Here is a 15376-nt window from a genome sequence, read left to right on the forward strand (position 1 = left end):
AAGGTTGTGACATTGAGCAAGTCTATAGGTGCTACTTTTATTACATGTGCTCACTGCATGTCTCTGTGTCACATTTTGGTAATTTTCATAATATTTCAAACTTTTTCATTATTATTGTATCTTTTATGGTGATCTGTGAGCAATGATCTTTGATGTTACTATTGTGATGGTTTTGGAGCAACACAAATCCCACACATATAAGAAGGCAAATTTAATTCATAAATGCTGTGTGTGTTCTGACTGCCCACCAACTGGCCCTTCTTTCATCTCTTTCCCTCTCCTCAGGCCTCTCTACTCCCTGAGACACAACAGTATTGAAATTAGGCCAATTCATAACCCGGCAATGGCCTCTAAGTGTTCAAGTGAAAGGAAGAGTTGCATGTTTTTCACTTTAAATCAAAAGCTAGAAATTATTAATCTCAGCAAGGAAAGCATGTCAAAAGCCAAGATAGGCTGAATGTTAGGTCTCATCCAGCAAACAGTTAACCAACTCGTGTGAATGCAAATGAAAAATTTTTGAAGGAAATTAAAAATGTTACTTCAGTGAATATGAAAATGAGAAGAAAGTGAAACATTCAGCCTTATTGCTGATATAGAGAAAGTTTTAGTAGTCTTGATAGACGATCAAATCAGCTACAACATTCCCTTTAGCCAAATCTTAATGCAGAGCAAGCTCCTAACTTTCTTCAATTCTATTAAGATTGAGAGAGGTGAGGAATTTGCAGAAGAAAACTTTGAAGCTAGCACACGTTGGTTCATAAAGTTTAAGGAAAGAAGTTATCTCCATAACATACAAGTACAAGATGAAGCAGCAAGTGCTGATGCAGAAGCTGCAGCAAGTTAACCAGAAAAAAATCTGCTAAGACAATTGATGATGGTGGCTACACTAAACATCACATTTCCAATGTAGATGAAACAGCCTTCTATTTCAAGATGATGCCATTTAGGACCTTCATAGCTAGAGAGGAGAAGTCAATGACCAGCTTCAAAGCTACAAAGGAAAGGCTGACTTTCTCATTAGTGGTTAATGCAGCTGGTGGCTTCAGTTAGAAGCCAATGCTTGTTTTCCGTTCTGAAAATCCTAGGGCTCTTAAGGATGATGCTAAATCTACTCTGCCTGTGCTCTATACATTGAACAACAAAGCCTGGATGAGAGTACATCTGTTTATAGCATGGTGTATTAAATATTTTAAGATAACTGTTGAGACCTACTGCTCAGAACAAAAGATTCATTTCAAAATATTACTGCTAGTAGACAATGCACCTGGTCACCCAAGAGGTCTGATGGAGATGTACAAGGAGATAAATGTTGTTTCATGCCTGCTAACACAACACCCATTCTGCAGCCCATGGATCAAGGTGTAATTTTGACTTTCCAGTCTTATTATTTAAGAAATACATTTTTTAAAGCTATTGGTGGCATAGATTGTGATTCCCCTGATTGATCTGGACAAAGTAAATGAAAAACTTCTAGAAACTTCTGGCACTATTCTAGATGTCATTAAGAACATTGGTGATTCACAGGAGAAGGTCAATATTGCAACATCAACAGGAGTTTGGAAGAAGTTGATTCCAACCCTCATGGATGACTTTGAGGAGTTCAGGATTTCAGAGGAGCAAGTAACTTCAGATGTGGTGGAAATAGCAAGAGAACTAGAATTAGAAATGGAACCTGAGGATGTGACTGAATAGCTGTAATCTCAAGATGAAACATTAACGGATAAGGAGTTGTTTCCTATGGATGAACAAAAAGTAGTAACTTGAGATGGAATCTACTCCTAATGAAGACGCCATGAACACTGTTGAAAGGACAACAAAGGATTTAGAATATTATGTAAACTTAGTTGATAAAGCAGCAACAGGGTTTGAGAGGATTAATTCCAATTTTGAAAGTTCTACTGTGGCTAAAATGCTACCAAACAATATTATGTACTACAGAGATATCTTTCATGAAAGGCAGAATCAATCAATGTGGTAAACTTCATTGCTGTCTTATTTTAAGAAATTGCCACAGCCACCACAACCTTCAGCAACCAACACCCTGATCAGTCAGCAGCCATCATCATTGAGACAAGACCCTCCACCAACAAAAAGATTACATCTTGCTGAAGGCTCAGATTGTCATTAGAATTTTTTTAGCAATAAAACATTTTAAATTAAGGTAGGTATATTGTTTTTTAGATATAATGCTATCGCACACTTAATAGACTATAGTACAGTGTAAACATAGCTTTTATATGCACTGGGAAATCCAAAAATTTGTGTGACTTACTCTATTGTGATACTCGCTTTATTGCGGTGGTCTGGAACCAAACCCACAATACCGCTGAGGTATGTCTGTATTGCTCTGATGTGCTTCACAGCCTTCTGGAAACTAAATCCGCACTGCCTGCCGGAGGTCCAGAGGGATCGTCAACAGAGCAGTGGCCAGTATTGGGGGTGACCCCATAAAGATGGGAATAGGACTGTCTTTGGAGGAGGCAGCCACATTTCTGGCTGCTCATGTGTTTAATGATCAATTTGGTGTCTTAAGAGAACAAAGAGCCAGGAAATACTGGGTAAGAACTTTCTCCACATTTATGACATTTCCAGCTCTACTAGACATAACAACTCTGGTCTTTCTGCCTCCCCCTAATCCTCAGGGAAGAGTGACTTGTCTAACTGCTAAAAATGAGAAGAATAGATAGGGTGGATTCACTAGGCCAGCCTGCCTACAGAGGCCCTCTTGGGAGGCCCAGCCCAGTGCAGCACTGCCCAGGCCCGGGACTGAGCAGAATGTCTGCCCAATTCTATGGTTCACATTAGGAAGTCCATCTGCAGCCAACCGGCAAACTTTATCAGTAACAAAGGTGGTGTTTGGGCCCCTTATTATTTTTCTTATTTCTTAATTGGTTCAGAATCTAGGCTGCAAATACTGATGCTATTTACTAAGCCCCTAGAAGAGCCCATCCGTGGGGAAAGAGGCATTCTTTTCACCGAGGTTGTTGCTAGATTAGTAGAATAGAAGCCTGGACCTGCTGGTAGACATCTTATCTCTGTGAGCTTGGGTGGGGGAGTCCTGCCTGAAAACCAGCCAAGGCAAAGAAGGCAGAGCCAGAAGTATTGGAAAGAGATTGAATCCTGATGACACATATTAAACAGCTGCGTCTGATGCCTGTGAACTGTTCAGTTATGGGAGCCAACATGTCCACTCCTTTGCTCAGGCCAGCTAGAGTTTAGATTGTGGACTTTTGCAATTGAAAGAGACCTGATCAATATTGTTTATGGATGGGCTTTCTTTTCTTTCTTTCTTCTTATTGTTTTTTTTTTTTTTTTTTTAATTTCGGTCAAGAAAATATTTGCCTTTTTAATTTGTTTGTGAAATGGATAAAATGAAAATGTAAATTTAAAAAGTTGCAAACCGGGCCGGGCGCGGTGGCTCACGCCTGTAATCCTAGCACTCTGGGAGGCCGAGGTGGGCGGATCGTTTGAGCTCAGGAGTTCGAGACCAGCCTGAGCAAGAGCGAGACCCCACCTCTACTAAAAATAGAAAGAAATTATATAGGCCGGGCGCGGTGGCTCACGCCTGTAATCCTAGCACTCTGGGAGGCCGAGGTGGGCGGATCGTTTGAGCTCGGGAGTTCGAGACCAGCCTGAGCAAGAGCGAGACCCCATCTCTACTAAAAATAGAAAGAAATTATATAGACAGCTAAATATATATATAGAAAAAATTAGCCGGGCATGGTGGTGCATGCCTGTAGTCCCAGCTACTCGGGAGGCTGAGGCAGGAGGATTGCTTGAGCCCAGGAGTTTGAGGTTGCTGTGAGCTAGGCTGACGCCACGGCACTCACGCTAGCCTGGGCAACAGAGTGAGACTCTGTCTCAAAAAAAAAAAAAAAAAAAAAAAAAGAAATTATATAGACAGCTAAAAATATATATAGAAAAAATTAGCCGGGCATGGTGGCGCATGCCTGTAGTCCCAGCTACTCGGGAGGCTGAGACAGGAGGATCGCTTGAGCTCAGGAGTTTGAGGTTGCTGTGAGCTAGGCTGACGCCACGGCACTCACTGTAGCCTGGGCAACAGAGTGAGACTCTGTCTCAAAAAAAAAAAAAAAAAAAAAAAAAAAAGTTGCAAACCATTGGCATGAGCTTACAAAGTCAGTTGTCCCGTTCAGGCAAAGTAAGTACCTTCTCCCAGTCCCACCACCTTCAGAGATGTTTTCATCAGACACCTGGAGCGGGCAGGTAGATGGATGTGGCTGCAGAATACAATGGAACTTTCCCAAATAATGGAAAGGCTGATTGGTGGGTGACTACATTATATTAACCTTTGTTTTTTAAGCTTTCAGTAGCAGGTTAATGTTCTTCCCACTTGCCTATATACTTGACTTAAAAATCACTTAAGATAACTTTAGTAGTTTATATTTGAAATTTTAGAAAGAGTGGCATTTCTTTTTGGGGGGAAGGTTAATGAGAACTGAAAGAAATGTGATAGAAGAATTACATATGCTTCCTTGAAGGAAGTGTCAGAAGAAAAGTTACATTAATTAAATATTAACAGCATTAAGAGTTTAAAACTGATTTTAGGTTTGTCTCATTGACATTGGTAGGAGTACAAACATGCCTGTCATCATGGAAGAATTTCCTAAAGACTCCCTTATCGAGCCCCAGTTGTAACACTGAGACAATTGCTCTAGGGCAAAAGAAAATCAAGTGGAACAGTAGAGGGTGGGAATTCTACTAGGAATGTTCTCTATTAAGATGAGAACCACTGGGTCATATCTGAAAAAGTATACCAATTTAGGTGTGTAATTTGACTATCACAAGGGAAGAAGACAATAGGGTTTAAGAGACTAACAGGAAATCTAAGCACAGACAACTCACTAAACTGTGAAATTGGTTGCTTAATGGTTGGTGTGCCTAGACTAAATCCACACGTAATCATGCATAGGAGCAGGAAGAATTTACAAAACATAGGGGTGAGAAATAGGTTACGGCTTGTGCCTGAATTTATGAAAAGAAAACATGTATAAATTAGATAACTCCTAGAGTTCATAATTTTTTATGTGCCTTTGTAAATTTTCTTTCTTTTTTTTTTTTTATTTTATTTTTTTTTTTTATTTTTATTTTTTGTTTGTTTTTCAGCTCATCAAGGGGGTACAAAAGATCAGGCTATATACATTGCCCATGCCTCCCCATCCCCCCGAGTCTGAGCTTTAGTTGTGTCCATTCCCTAGACAGTGCACATCACTCTCATCATGTAGGTGTGCACTCCTCCCCTCCCCCCACCCCATCCCCCCCAGAGAGAACTTCAAACGTGTCCATTCCCCAGGCAGTGCGCATCGCACTCATCAAGTAGGTATACACCCATCCCTTCCACCCAGCCCCGACCTCTGTCCAATACCCAATTGGTGTGAATCCCAAATGTGCTCTCAGGGAAACCAGTTTGCTGGTGAGTACATGTGGTGCTTGTTTTTCCATTCTTGGGATACTTCACTTAATAGAATGGGTTCCAGCTTTTTTTTTTAAAGTTCAATGGATTTTTTAAGGCTACTTATACATTGGTGAAGCTACCTCTGAAAGTCACTGTCAAAACTGAATGTCTTCACTTCATTAATTTTAGTAAAAGCTTTTCATGATATTTTTCCAAGACAATATGGGTAGTAAGATTTTTCATACAGATGCTACCATTTCAGTCTTGAAGTAGAGAAAATGGAAAATCAATCTGCTGAAGTCACACAAGTTGAGAAGAAATTCATCTTTGATTCCTTATCAAAGTAAATGGAAAAAACTCAGCTAAAACAGAAAAGGCGCCAAATAACATGACATAATTCACCATAAGGAGAGAGTAGAGTTAATTTGTGTTCAATCTATACCTATCAAATGTTAACTGATATAAAGCTTTAAATATTTTTTTTTTGTTACTTGGATAAAGCTTTAGACATTAACCTTAAAAATTAGGTTCCCAACATATGCAGAAAAAAAATCTTTTCCTGACTATAAAAATGAAACAAAAAGTTTTATACCTTTTTAACTTTATGTCTAGTATATATGACTTGATATGTCATAATCAATATTTCCTTAATAAAGTTCACTCAAAGTGCTTCTACTGTAACTTTGTTCTATACAACCTGGAATCTTTTACAGCTTTTATTCTTAATTATAATGAATATTATCCATTTTAAAGAGAACACTTTACATTTCTTTCCCCACTGAAGACAATGCATGTCTAATCTTTCACCTGGTCACAAAGGCCTTTCAGCCAGACAGCTCCAAACACTCCCAACAGGGATGCAGTATCGTCAGTTATGACCATTTTGTTCTATTTACTCGTGTGGCACATTAAATCTCATGTGAATCAGTGCCATTTTCATTATTACTTCTGCACTATCAAATTTTAGAGTTCTCTCACGGCAAGCAACAGAAAACAACTAGGGCTATCACAGGCCAAAAAAAGAAGAATATATTAGAAAAATATCAGGGTTTCCTAGCAGCAGCATGATTCTGGAGAACCAAGCTCAGGGTCAGAATCTTCCCTAAGCGCCAGACCTGAACACCTACAAGTGGATTTCTTTTTTTTTTTTGAGACAGAGTCTCACTCTGTTGCCCAGGCTAGAGTGAGTGCCGTGGCGTCAGCCTAGCTCACAGCAACCTCAAACTCCTGAGCTCAAGGGATCCTGCTGCCTCAGCCTCCCGAGTAGCTGGGACTACAGGCATGTGCCACCATGCCCGGCTAATTTTTTCTATATATATTTTTAGCTGTCCATATAATTTCTTTCTATTTTTAGTAGAGATGGGGTCTCGCTCTTGCTCAGGCTGGTCTCGAACTCCTGAGCTCAAACGATCCGCCCACCTCGGCCTCCCAGAGTGCTAGGATTACAGGCGTGAGCCACCACGCCCGGCCTACAAGTGGATTTCTTAAAGGCACCTCAGGATCTCTTCCTTCCTTCCCAGACAAACTTCTCTCCTGCTTAAAACCCTTCAATGTCTCTCCATTGCCCTTGGAAGAGTCATGTATATATCCTTAATAAGGCCTCTCTGGACTCCGAAGATCTTGACCATGTCACCTGCACTAACTTGTCTTTTCCCACCCCCACTCAGCACTCAGCCCTTCCAGTTGGACCTCTGTCTACCTGGCCAGCATCCTTTCATGCCAAGTAGTCTCTTGAATGCTGAATTAGAGTTAGAGTTCTGCAAACTGACTACAAATGTGCTGAGATATAGGGCCTTTTGGGACAGACGGAGGCAGGGGCCGGTCCAGGACCCTCGTGTGCAACGATGTGAAAAATACCAGGAAGCATCGCTGCAGTCCAGTCACGCGGATCTCCTTTCCATTTCCCAAATGCATCAGCCTCTCCTCCACTTCCAGGCTTTTATCCCTGGTGTTCTCACTGCCCAGAATACTATGTTCCAAGCCATCACCCCATTTATCCTTTGAGACTCAACTCTTGCACCAATTCTTCTAGGAGGCCTTCGCTGACTTCCCATATTTGGTTAGCACACCCTATCATTCAGTCCCACAGACCTCTTTACTCCTCCTTTTGAAATATCTGTGGCACTTAGAATCATTTTCACTGGTGTCTGTCTGACTCTCGCACTATATACCCAGTGGAGCAGGGACTCAGTCTGGTTCACCACTAAATTTCCAGCCACAAGCACAGTGCTGGCATGGAATAGACATTCAACAAATTGTTGAGGCTGAGTGATTGTTGACAATCACGATTTCTCAGTTTTAGATAAATAAAAATAATAGCAATTATTATCTTATATGGTGTGTTCTTTTTAAATTGTTTTTATAATTAGAATTCTTTCTTATTTAAAAATAAAGAAAAGTGAAGCACTAAAAGCAAAAACCCACAATACGCCTAAGGTGGCACAACTTGCTAGTGGGAGATTAGTAACGAGAACTCAGGTTTCTTGCCTTTCCTCTCTTAATTAAAAGAAGTTTGGGGAAAGTTTTGGGCATATCTCTGACGTTCGAAGGCTGATATCCTGTTGGGAAACTAGAATTCTTTTCCAGCAACACGCATGACTGCCACAGTTGAAGAGACTCTTCGGTAGCATGAGGCATCCGTCTGACCCATTGCAGCAGTCACCCCACGCCTGTGTCACTTCCTGCTGTTCTGTCTGAAATTTCAAGCATCAGGAGAGATTTGATTTAAAAAATTGTGATTATCTATCATCTATCAATTTTATGTTTTGATTTTAAAATGCATCCAAAAAGATATAAGAGAGAGCTTTAAAAACATACCATTGTTATGGTTAGTCAAATAATTTTTTTTTTTTTTTTGGTGCAGTCTTGTGAAATTTCTAGCTCTCTACTTGGGTTTTTCTCTGATTCCACACAATTTACAGAGGTCACTAAAAAGAAGAAAAAAGCTTCTGGTGAGAAATGTAAGAAGGCAAGCGTAGCAACCACGGGTAATTCTGATTTCTTTTCAATGCATCACGTGACATTTCTGATTATAAATTGATGGCAGATGAGCATTGGTATGAAAAATTTACTCTTATGTAATGCAGACATGTTGTTCATAGCAATGGGCCAGATGGAAAATGCAAGCACTTTAAATGGAAAGTGAGTGATTTGGTCTTTCTAGTTTTGTGTAAATCTTCGAAGCATAAATTGAAAGCAGAAGACGTATTGTATGGTTTCAGGTTCTAAAACCTCTACTGTACTCTGTAAATCTTTTCAGTAGCAGGAAGGACAGCATGTTCAGCTGGCCAGACGGACACTCTTATCTATCCTCTAGTCTTGTTGCTTCACTTTGGGATGACTGGGTTAAAGAAAAATGTACCCTAAAATGACTATTTCCAACTCTAATTCAACATGAACCTTGAGGCCAGACAGGGTTTATTTTTGTTTCTATTTGCAATGCTTTGTGTGGTGCATCATGTTGAAAGTTTTCTCATTCAGAAAATATTTCAATCTTTCATGGTTTTGCAGTGTCTATATGAGAGAGGACTCAGTGCACACAGAAATGATCTCTTAGATAGCCACTTGAAATGTATTTATTTTCTTTTTGTAGCGCCTGAATAATTTATGTGGTGTATTTTGCTGCTTATAGAGACAAGGAACTTAAAAGGCAATTTTTTAGAGCTAAGAAAGCTTGTTTTTCCTCCCATAAACATCAAGCTAGTACCCAGAATGTCCTCATGAGCAATATAATAAAATAAAATATGAATATTTAACATATAAGGAGACACAGAAAAATTCACATTTACATTATTGCCATACACCTCAATGAATAAAGGAACCACAAAGCGTGAAACTGAACCTTCTAGATGACAAAACCTCTAAAAGGGATATATCTCCATTGGCCAAGAATGTAAATTATTTCTACTCTTAAATACCAGCATGGGAGACCATATATTATATTTTAAACTTAGAAAATAGGAAATGATATTAATGTAGCTTATGTGATGATGACAATGTGGAATATTAGGAGCTACACTGCCCCGGCCCTTTCTGCTTTGATTCAGCCCATTGTAATTGCTAGAAGAGCTTTCTACAGTTCTGCATATGTTGCTTCCAGAATAAAAATATTCAAAATCCTCCTTTTTACCAATAGAATAGTTAAAAACCCTCTAGGTCTTTATTTTTGGAGATATGTATCGATATATTTATGGATGAATTGATATTATGACAATGAATTGCTTCAAAATAATCCAGGGGCCAGAAAGAAAGGAGACTGGGAGTGCAGGCAGGGATGGAATAAGATTGGCCATGAGTCCATCATTATAGGAAATGAATAATAACTATACAGGATTCATTATTGGATTTTACCTGCTTTTGTGTGTTTTATAAAGTTAAGGAACAATAAGAATAACCCTTTCCCTTAACATTCAAAACCTCCTATAATTTGGACCTAATAATTTACCTTTCAAGTTTATGGTTAACCCCTCAACTACTTGCAGTCACATCCAAGTTCATTGTCAGAATTTCGTCCCTGAGCATCTCTTTTCTAAATTTGGTGTCTTTGTTCAAGCTATTTGTCCTTCCTGGAATGTTCTTTCTTCGCTTCACTTGTTGGTCTCCATTTCTGAGCCTGAGTTTCCTCCCTGTAGCACGGTGGGTATGGACTAGATAACGCCCAAAGTCTCCTCCAGCCTGTCGTTCCTGAGCCAGACTGGACCACTCGCTTCTAAAGACAAAGATCTACTTAGGAATAAAGTCTATGAAACAAAGGACTCAACTCACTACAGTCTCAGTTAGGACCGCTAGATACCTGCAATATCAAGTTGTTTAGGGAATTTCAGTAAAATTAGATACCCTCCTTTTATATATACACATATATTTCACTATACTTGACTTCTTGGAGATCTATCATCCCAAATGAAAGCTCACCTAAATCATCTGTAAGATCCACTTAGCAATACATTACTGTTTCCATGGAGCCAGACTGCCTTAGGCTGAGAGGTAGCTTGAGACTGAGACTAGATCACAGGGACTCAGGAATTTGGCTAAAGAGCATGAGACTGTGAAGCATGTACAGGAAGAATAACTAAATGGATTTGGGCTCTCTGTGTACCATCTGAGCACTCTTCCCTTCACTTCAGGTGACTTAGAGTGAACATTTTCATTGCTTGAATTTCCATCGTTCAATGTTAATTAAAATTATTAAATAATTAAAATTATTTGAAGGACTAAAAATTCTTGGCAGCCACTGAATTTAATAAAAGAGCAAAATTTTTTAAATTATTTAGACTTCTTGAATTTATTTCAATTAATTAATTTTCAAAGTAAATAAATATTTGGGGTACCAACCAAAGGGGAAAAAATTTAAAAACAAAAATAAATAAATATTTTTATTCTCCGGTTATAAGTCACACACATTTGAACCAAATGGCTTTTGGTATGTATCTCTGTCCCTCTTTGGTGAGAATACCCTTCCTCACTCACAGGCTGAGCTAAGCCCCAACAGCAGGCATGCTTATGCTCTCTGAGCCTATCGGATGCAGAACACAGTTGATTGGAACAGCGGGTGGAGATGTTCTCTATCGGGGCTCTATAGCTGGGACTCAAATCAACGAATCAACTGGATAGCTAAAGCAGGGATGTTAAATCTGAGGCTCTGCAGACTGTATTATAACTTTTTTGATTGATGGTGACAGAAATGCAACCTTGAAAGTGTTTAAGCAAAATATAATAACTTATTTGCTCATTAACGTAGAAATCCATAAGGATGATGTGTATATCATGGCTGAATATAGGTGCTCAAATGACATCTCTGGGACCAAGTCTCTCCACCTCAAAGCTCACTTGTCTTTGGGGTGTTTTTATTTTCAGGCAGGCTCTTCTCACGAGAGACAAGGTACCCACCAGCAGCTCCATACCTACAGTTCTACCATTTTAGCAACTCCCAGTGGAAGCACAATTATTAAGTAATTCTAGAAGAATTCTCAGGAAAGGTCTCCATTGGTCTAGTTTGAACTGTGAGCCCATCCATGAACCAGTCCCATCCCTGAGGTCTGCCATGCCTAAAGATCATGGACTGAAAATGAAGAACAAATGGGTCTTTAGAGGAAAATAAGGGTGCTCTCTCATCACAGAGAGATATTTAAAAAAGAGGTGATGATTAATTGGCTAACTGGCTCTTGGTTCATTGATCTGCTGATTGGTTATCTAGGATCAGCCCTGGATCAGCTCTTTCTTGGAGAAGAAATATATAAACAGAAAGTTGATAGCAGAATGTTCAGAGTGGCTACAGACTCAGATTTTTTATGATCTAAATGGCTGTGGTGCTTTCCCATTTGTCTGATTGAAGGTTGAGCCTTAGTCATTGGACATTGTCCATCTTAGCTTGGATTATGCTGGGAGAAAATGGCAAAGGCATTTGGGCCAATCAGAAGATGAAGGAAAAGCATATTCAGGATCCCTCCCTGGTCTGCTGAAGTCACATGTCTGTTTACCAAAGTCCTGGGACAAGCCTCATGTATCAGCAATAGCCTGCTTATTCAAGATAGCATGGCAGCGCATTGTGCCTTGTTGCTTGGTCTGCTTGTTTACTTATCTTTGAAGAAAAAAAAGCTATACAGACCTGGTGTTTGCCCACAGGCAGCATGTGTGGATGGCCATTGGTCCCGTTCTCTGTCCAAATAAGCAGATGTAATCAGTTTCTCATTTCTACAAAGTAAAAACCTTTTATTGGTACATTTGACATAATTTAGAATAAATTAATTGCCACTCTTTACTGATTACAAAAATTCAATTTAAGTCAATCCAACTCAAGCCTTGCCCCCTTTATAAATCCTTCCTTGATCACTCTGCCTATATAAATTTCCTTCCATTTCTTTTTTCTCCCATCTTTTTTTCCACAATACTGATAATGTGTTACTCATTGAGCAATTACTATGTGCCTGGCCCTGTGCTAAACGTTTCTTATGGATTATTTCATTTAATCCACTCAACAAAATAGGTTATTAAAGATGACATCTGTTTTGCAGAAGCACAGAGAGGCTAAGAAACTTTGTCCAGTGTCATGTAATCAGTGATGGAGCACGGCTTTGAACCAGACAGCCTGATGCTCTAGCACAGTCCCTTAGCCACTTTGCTACACAACCTCTCATAGCACTTTCGATTATGTTACAATATGTGGCAAAAGGAATTTTGCAGATATAATTAAGGTTACTAACCAATTGCCTTGAGTTAATCAAAAGCAGATGATCTGGATGGGCCTAATGTAATCACAGGAACCCTTTTAAAAGCGAAGAGCTTTCTCAGTCTGGTGACAGAGGAGAAGTCAGGGAGGTTCAAGACATAAGAATTCAACAGGCCATTGCCATCCTGAAAATGGAGGGGAATACATGCAAGGACCAGAGAGCAGCTTCTAGTTTCTGAGAACCACCTCTGGCAACAACTACAGGGAACTGGAATTCTGCCAATAATCTGACTGAGGTTGGAGACAGACTCTCCTCTGGACCCTCCAGATAAGAGCTCAGCCCCACCTTGATTTTGGCCTTGTGAGACCCTCTCAGACAAGCCCATCCAGACTTCTGACCTACTGAACTGAGAAGATAGCGAGTGTTGTTTTAAGCTGCTAAATTTGTGGTAATTTGTTATACAGAAGTAGAAAACTAACAAGGATTTTTTTATTAGATTGAACCACATTAAATTGCCAATATTGACTGTTGTGACCTACAGAAATAATTACTTCATTTGGCTCAATCTAATATTATTTGAGTATGTTCAATCTAATATGATTTAGTTGATGGGTTCTTACAGATTTGACATTTTAAAAGAAGACACAAAAAAAATATGTTCGTAGACTTTGCTTACCCCTTTACTCCCAAAAAAGCACACACCAAAAAATGCATATATTAATATGTTGACAATTTCATCGGTCCTATAGCAGAGAAAATGTACTCTATCCCATAACCTGTTGTTTCTAACTGCTGCTGTTACCAATTGTGAGCATATTAGTTTGTGCCTATTCTCAAATGTGATCTGAAAGTATTTGAAGTCCGAAACCATATCTTTGTTTCCAGTACAATGTTTTTTTACATTAATAAATAAACATTTAGGGTTACAATATTGGCACTTTGAAATGCAAAGAGTTATGCAGAGTAATATGGGAGATTTTATATTAGCATAACCACTAGAGAGAAAAGATATTTTTCAGTGTAGACCACAGATTGAGACTTTAGAATTCTCTATCTTCAAACTAAAAAAGGAGGTGAAGAGCACTGAAAGTTCCCATGCACAGAAGCAGGACTCAGAGGTGACAACTGGGCTGAAAACTCAACAAGCTGTCTTTTCAAAACAGCCCACGAAAGCATCTTGAGAACAAAGGACAAAGCAAACTTCATTGTCATAAACTCTTAATGACCCAAGAATCCAGAAATTTTGTTTTTTCTACAGGACTTAAAAATACATATATTTTTCTTTACCATTTATGTATGTGAGCCAAAAGACACAAAAGGTGAACTCAGTACAAGTTGGTGCAATGTTTGATCCCACAGAGAGTTCTGAGACAGAGTGGAGACCGAACAGCTTCTCCTAGTGGTCACTGAGGGCATGACGTTTATTACAAAGCAGGAAATTGTTTCTGATGAAGTCTATAACTCTAAAGGGGAATAAGGAAACTAGTCATATATCCTGACCATTGTTGCCTCAAGGTCTGTATGTCAGCGTTGCCCCATTCATCCAGGTAATAAGAGGCTATTCTTATTATAAATTAACTTATAAATTATGGCCAGTTCACTAGAACTCATCCACTTAGCAAATCCTCAGGACCGTGCTTCCAAATTAATACTGTCCATTCTTTGGACAACTTTTGTTCAGGGGTTTCCTTCTATAAATTTTAGAATCAGCCAAATAATTTGGCCAATAAGATTTTAATCATATACAGTATTGTTTAAGGAGTAAAGCACAGAAGCTATTTTCAGAACTAACAAAGGAATACTAGCAGAATACTTGCGAGGGTCTTTTTTTAAATCTATTTAGAAAGTAGATATGGTTCTCAACACTTTAATTTGTAAAAAATTTATTTCAAGTGGTCTCCTTCTTCCCTAACCCATTTTAAATGTTCTTGGTTCTTTTCTAGTGTATTATGGTAAGCAGAGGCATGCTGTATAGTTTTAGTATATTCTATTAACTGATGTAAAAGGAAACAACTTTGAAAAGGTTTCTATGCTTACATAATTCAATTGCTCTTATAGAACTGGGGTCCCCAACCCTCAAGGTTGCATTCTGGTACGGGTCCGTGGGCCTGTTAGGGACCGGACCAGGCTGCAGGGCTCTGCCACCCCCTCCATCCCCATCCTCCTGTCCATGGAAAAACTGTCTTCCATGAAACTGGTCCCTGGTGCCAAAAAGGTTGGGGATGCTGTGTAGAATACAGGCATTAGAATTGGAAAAGAACTTGGAAGTCATCCAGTACAATACAAGCACGAGTGAGTCCCCTTCAAATACCATCACCGAGTGATTTTACAGTCTGTTTAACTATAGCAGCCCATTTCAGTCTTGGATGGCTCTTACAGTTAGGAAGTTCATCTTTATGTTGAAATAAAATCTGCCTTCCTGTAATTTCTATCTACAGTCATGAAAGTCAAACTGTACTTAAGATTGTGGCTATTAAGCTCTTCTCTTACTAGTTGTAATTTAATTATTAGTCTTTATTTAGTCACTGTAAAAATGCTAACATTTCATGCTATCAAACTACATTCTACATTGTACGTCAATTTGTATTTCTGTAGAAGCAATTTTTACAAGTAAGATTTTAATTCCTAAATAGCACCATCTTAAACATTATTTCAGAAGAATTCAAAACCATTTCTGAAATGTCTTCTAAAACACTCACATGAACTCAGATTGTGAAAATGAATTACAGTTCCTTTGTAGTCAAGTGTTTTTTTAATTCCTCCAAATATAAGTGTTAAAACTAAAATGTCAAAGTAA

The 15376-nt window shown here is 39.0% G+C and overlaps 1 pseudogene; it reads left to right on the forward strand.

The window, feature by feature from the left end:
- Positions 1-343: 343 nt before the first annotated feature.
- Positions 344-2128, forward strand: LOC138387230 (tigger transposable element-derived protein 1-like; annotated as a pseudogene).
- The last annotated feature ends 13248 nt before the right edge of the window (positions 2129-15376 follow it).

This window comes from Eulemur rufifrons, chromosome 1, assembly GCF_041146395.1.
Source record: "Eulemur rufifrons isolate Redbay chromosome 1, OSU_ERuf_1, whole genome shotgun sequence".
Classification (NCBI taxonomy): Eukaryota; Metazoa; Chordata; class Mammalia; order Primates; family Lemuridae; genus Eulemur; species Eulemur rufifrons.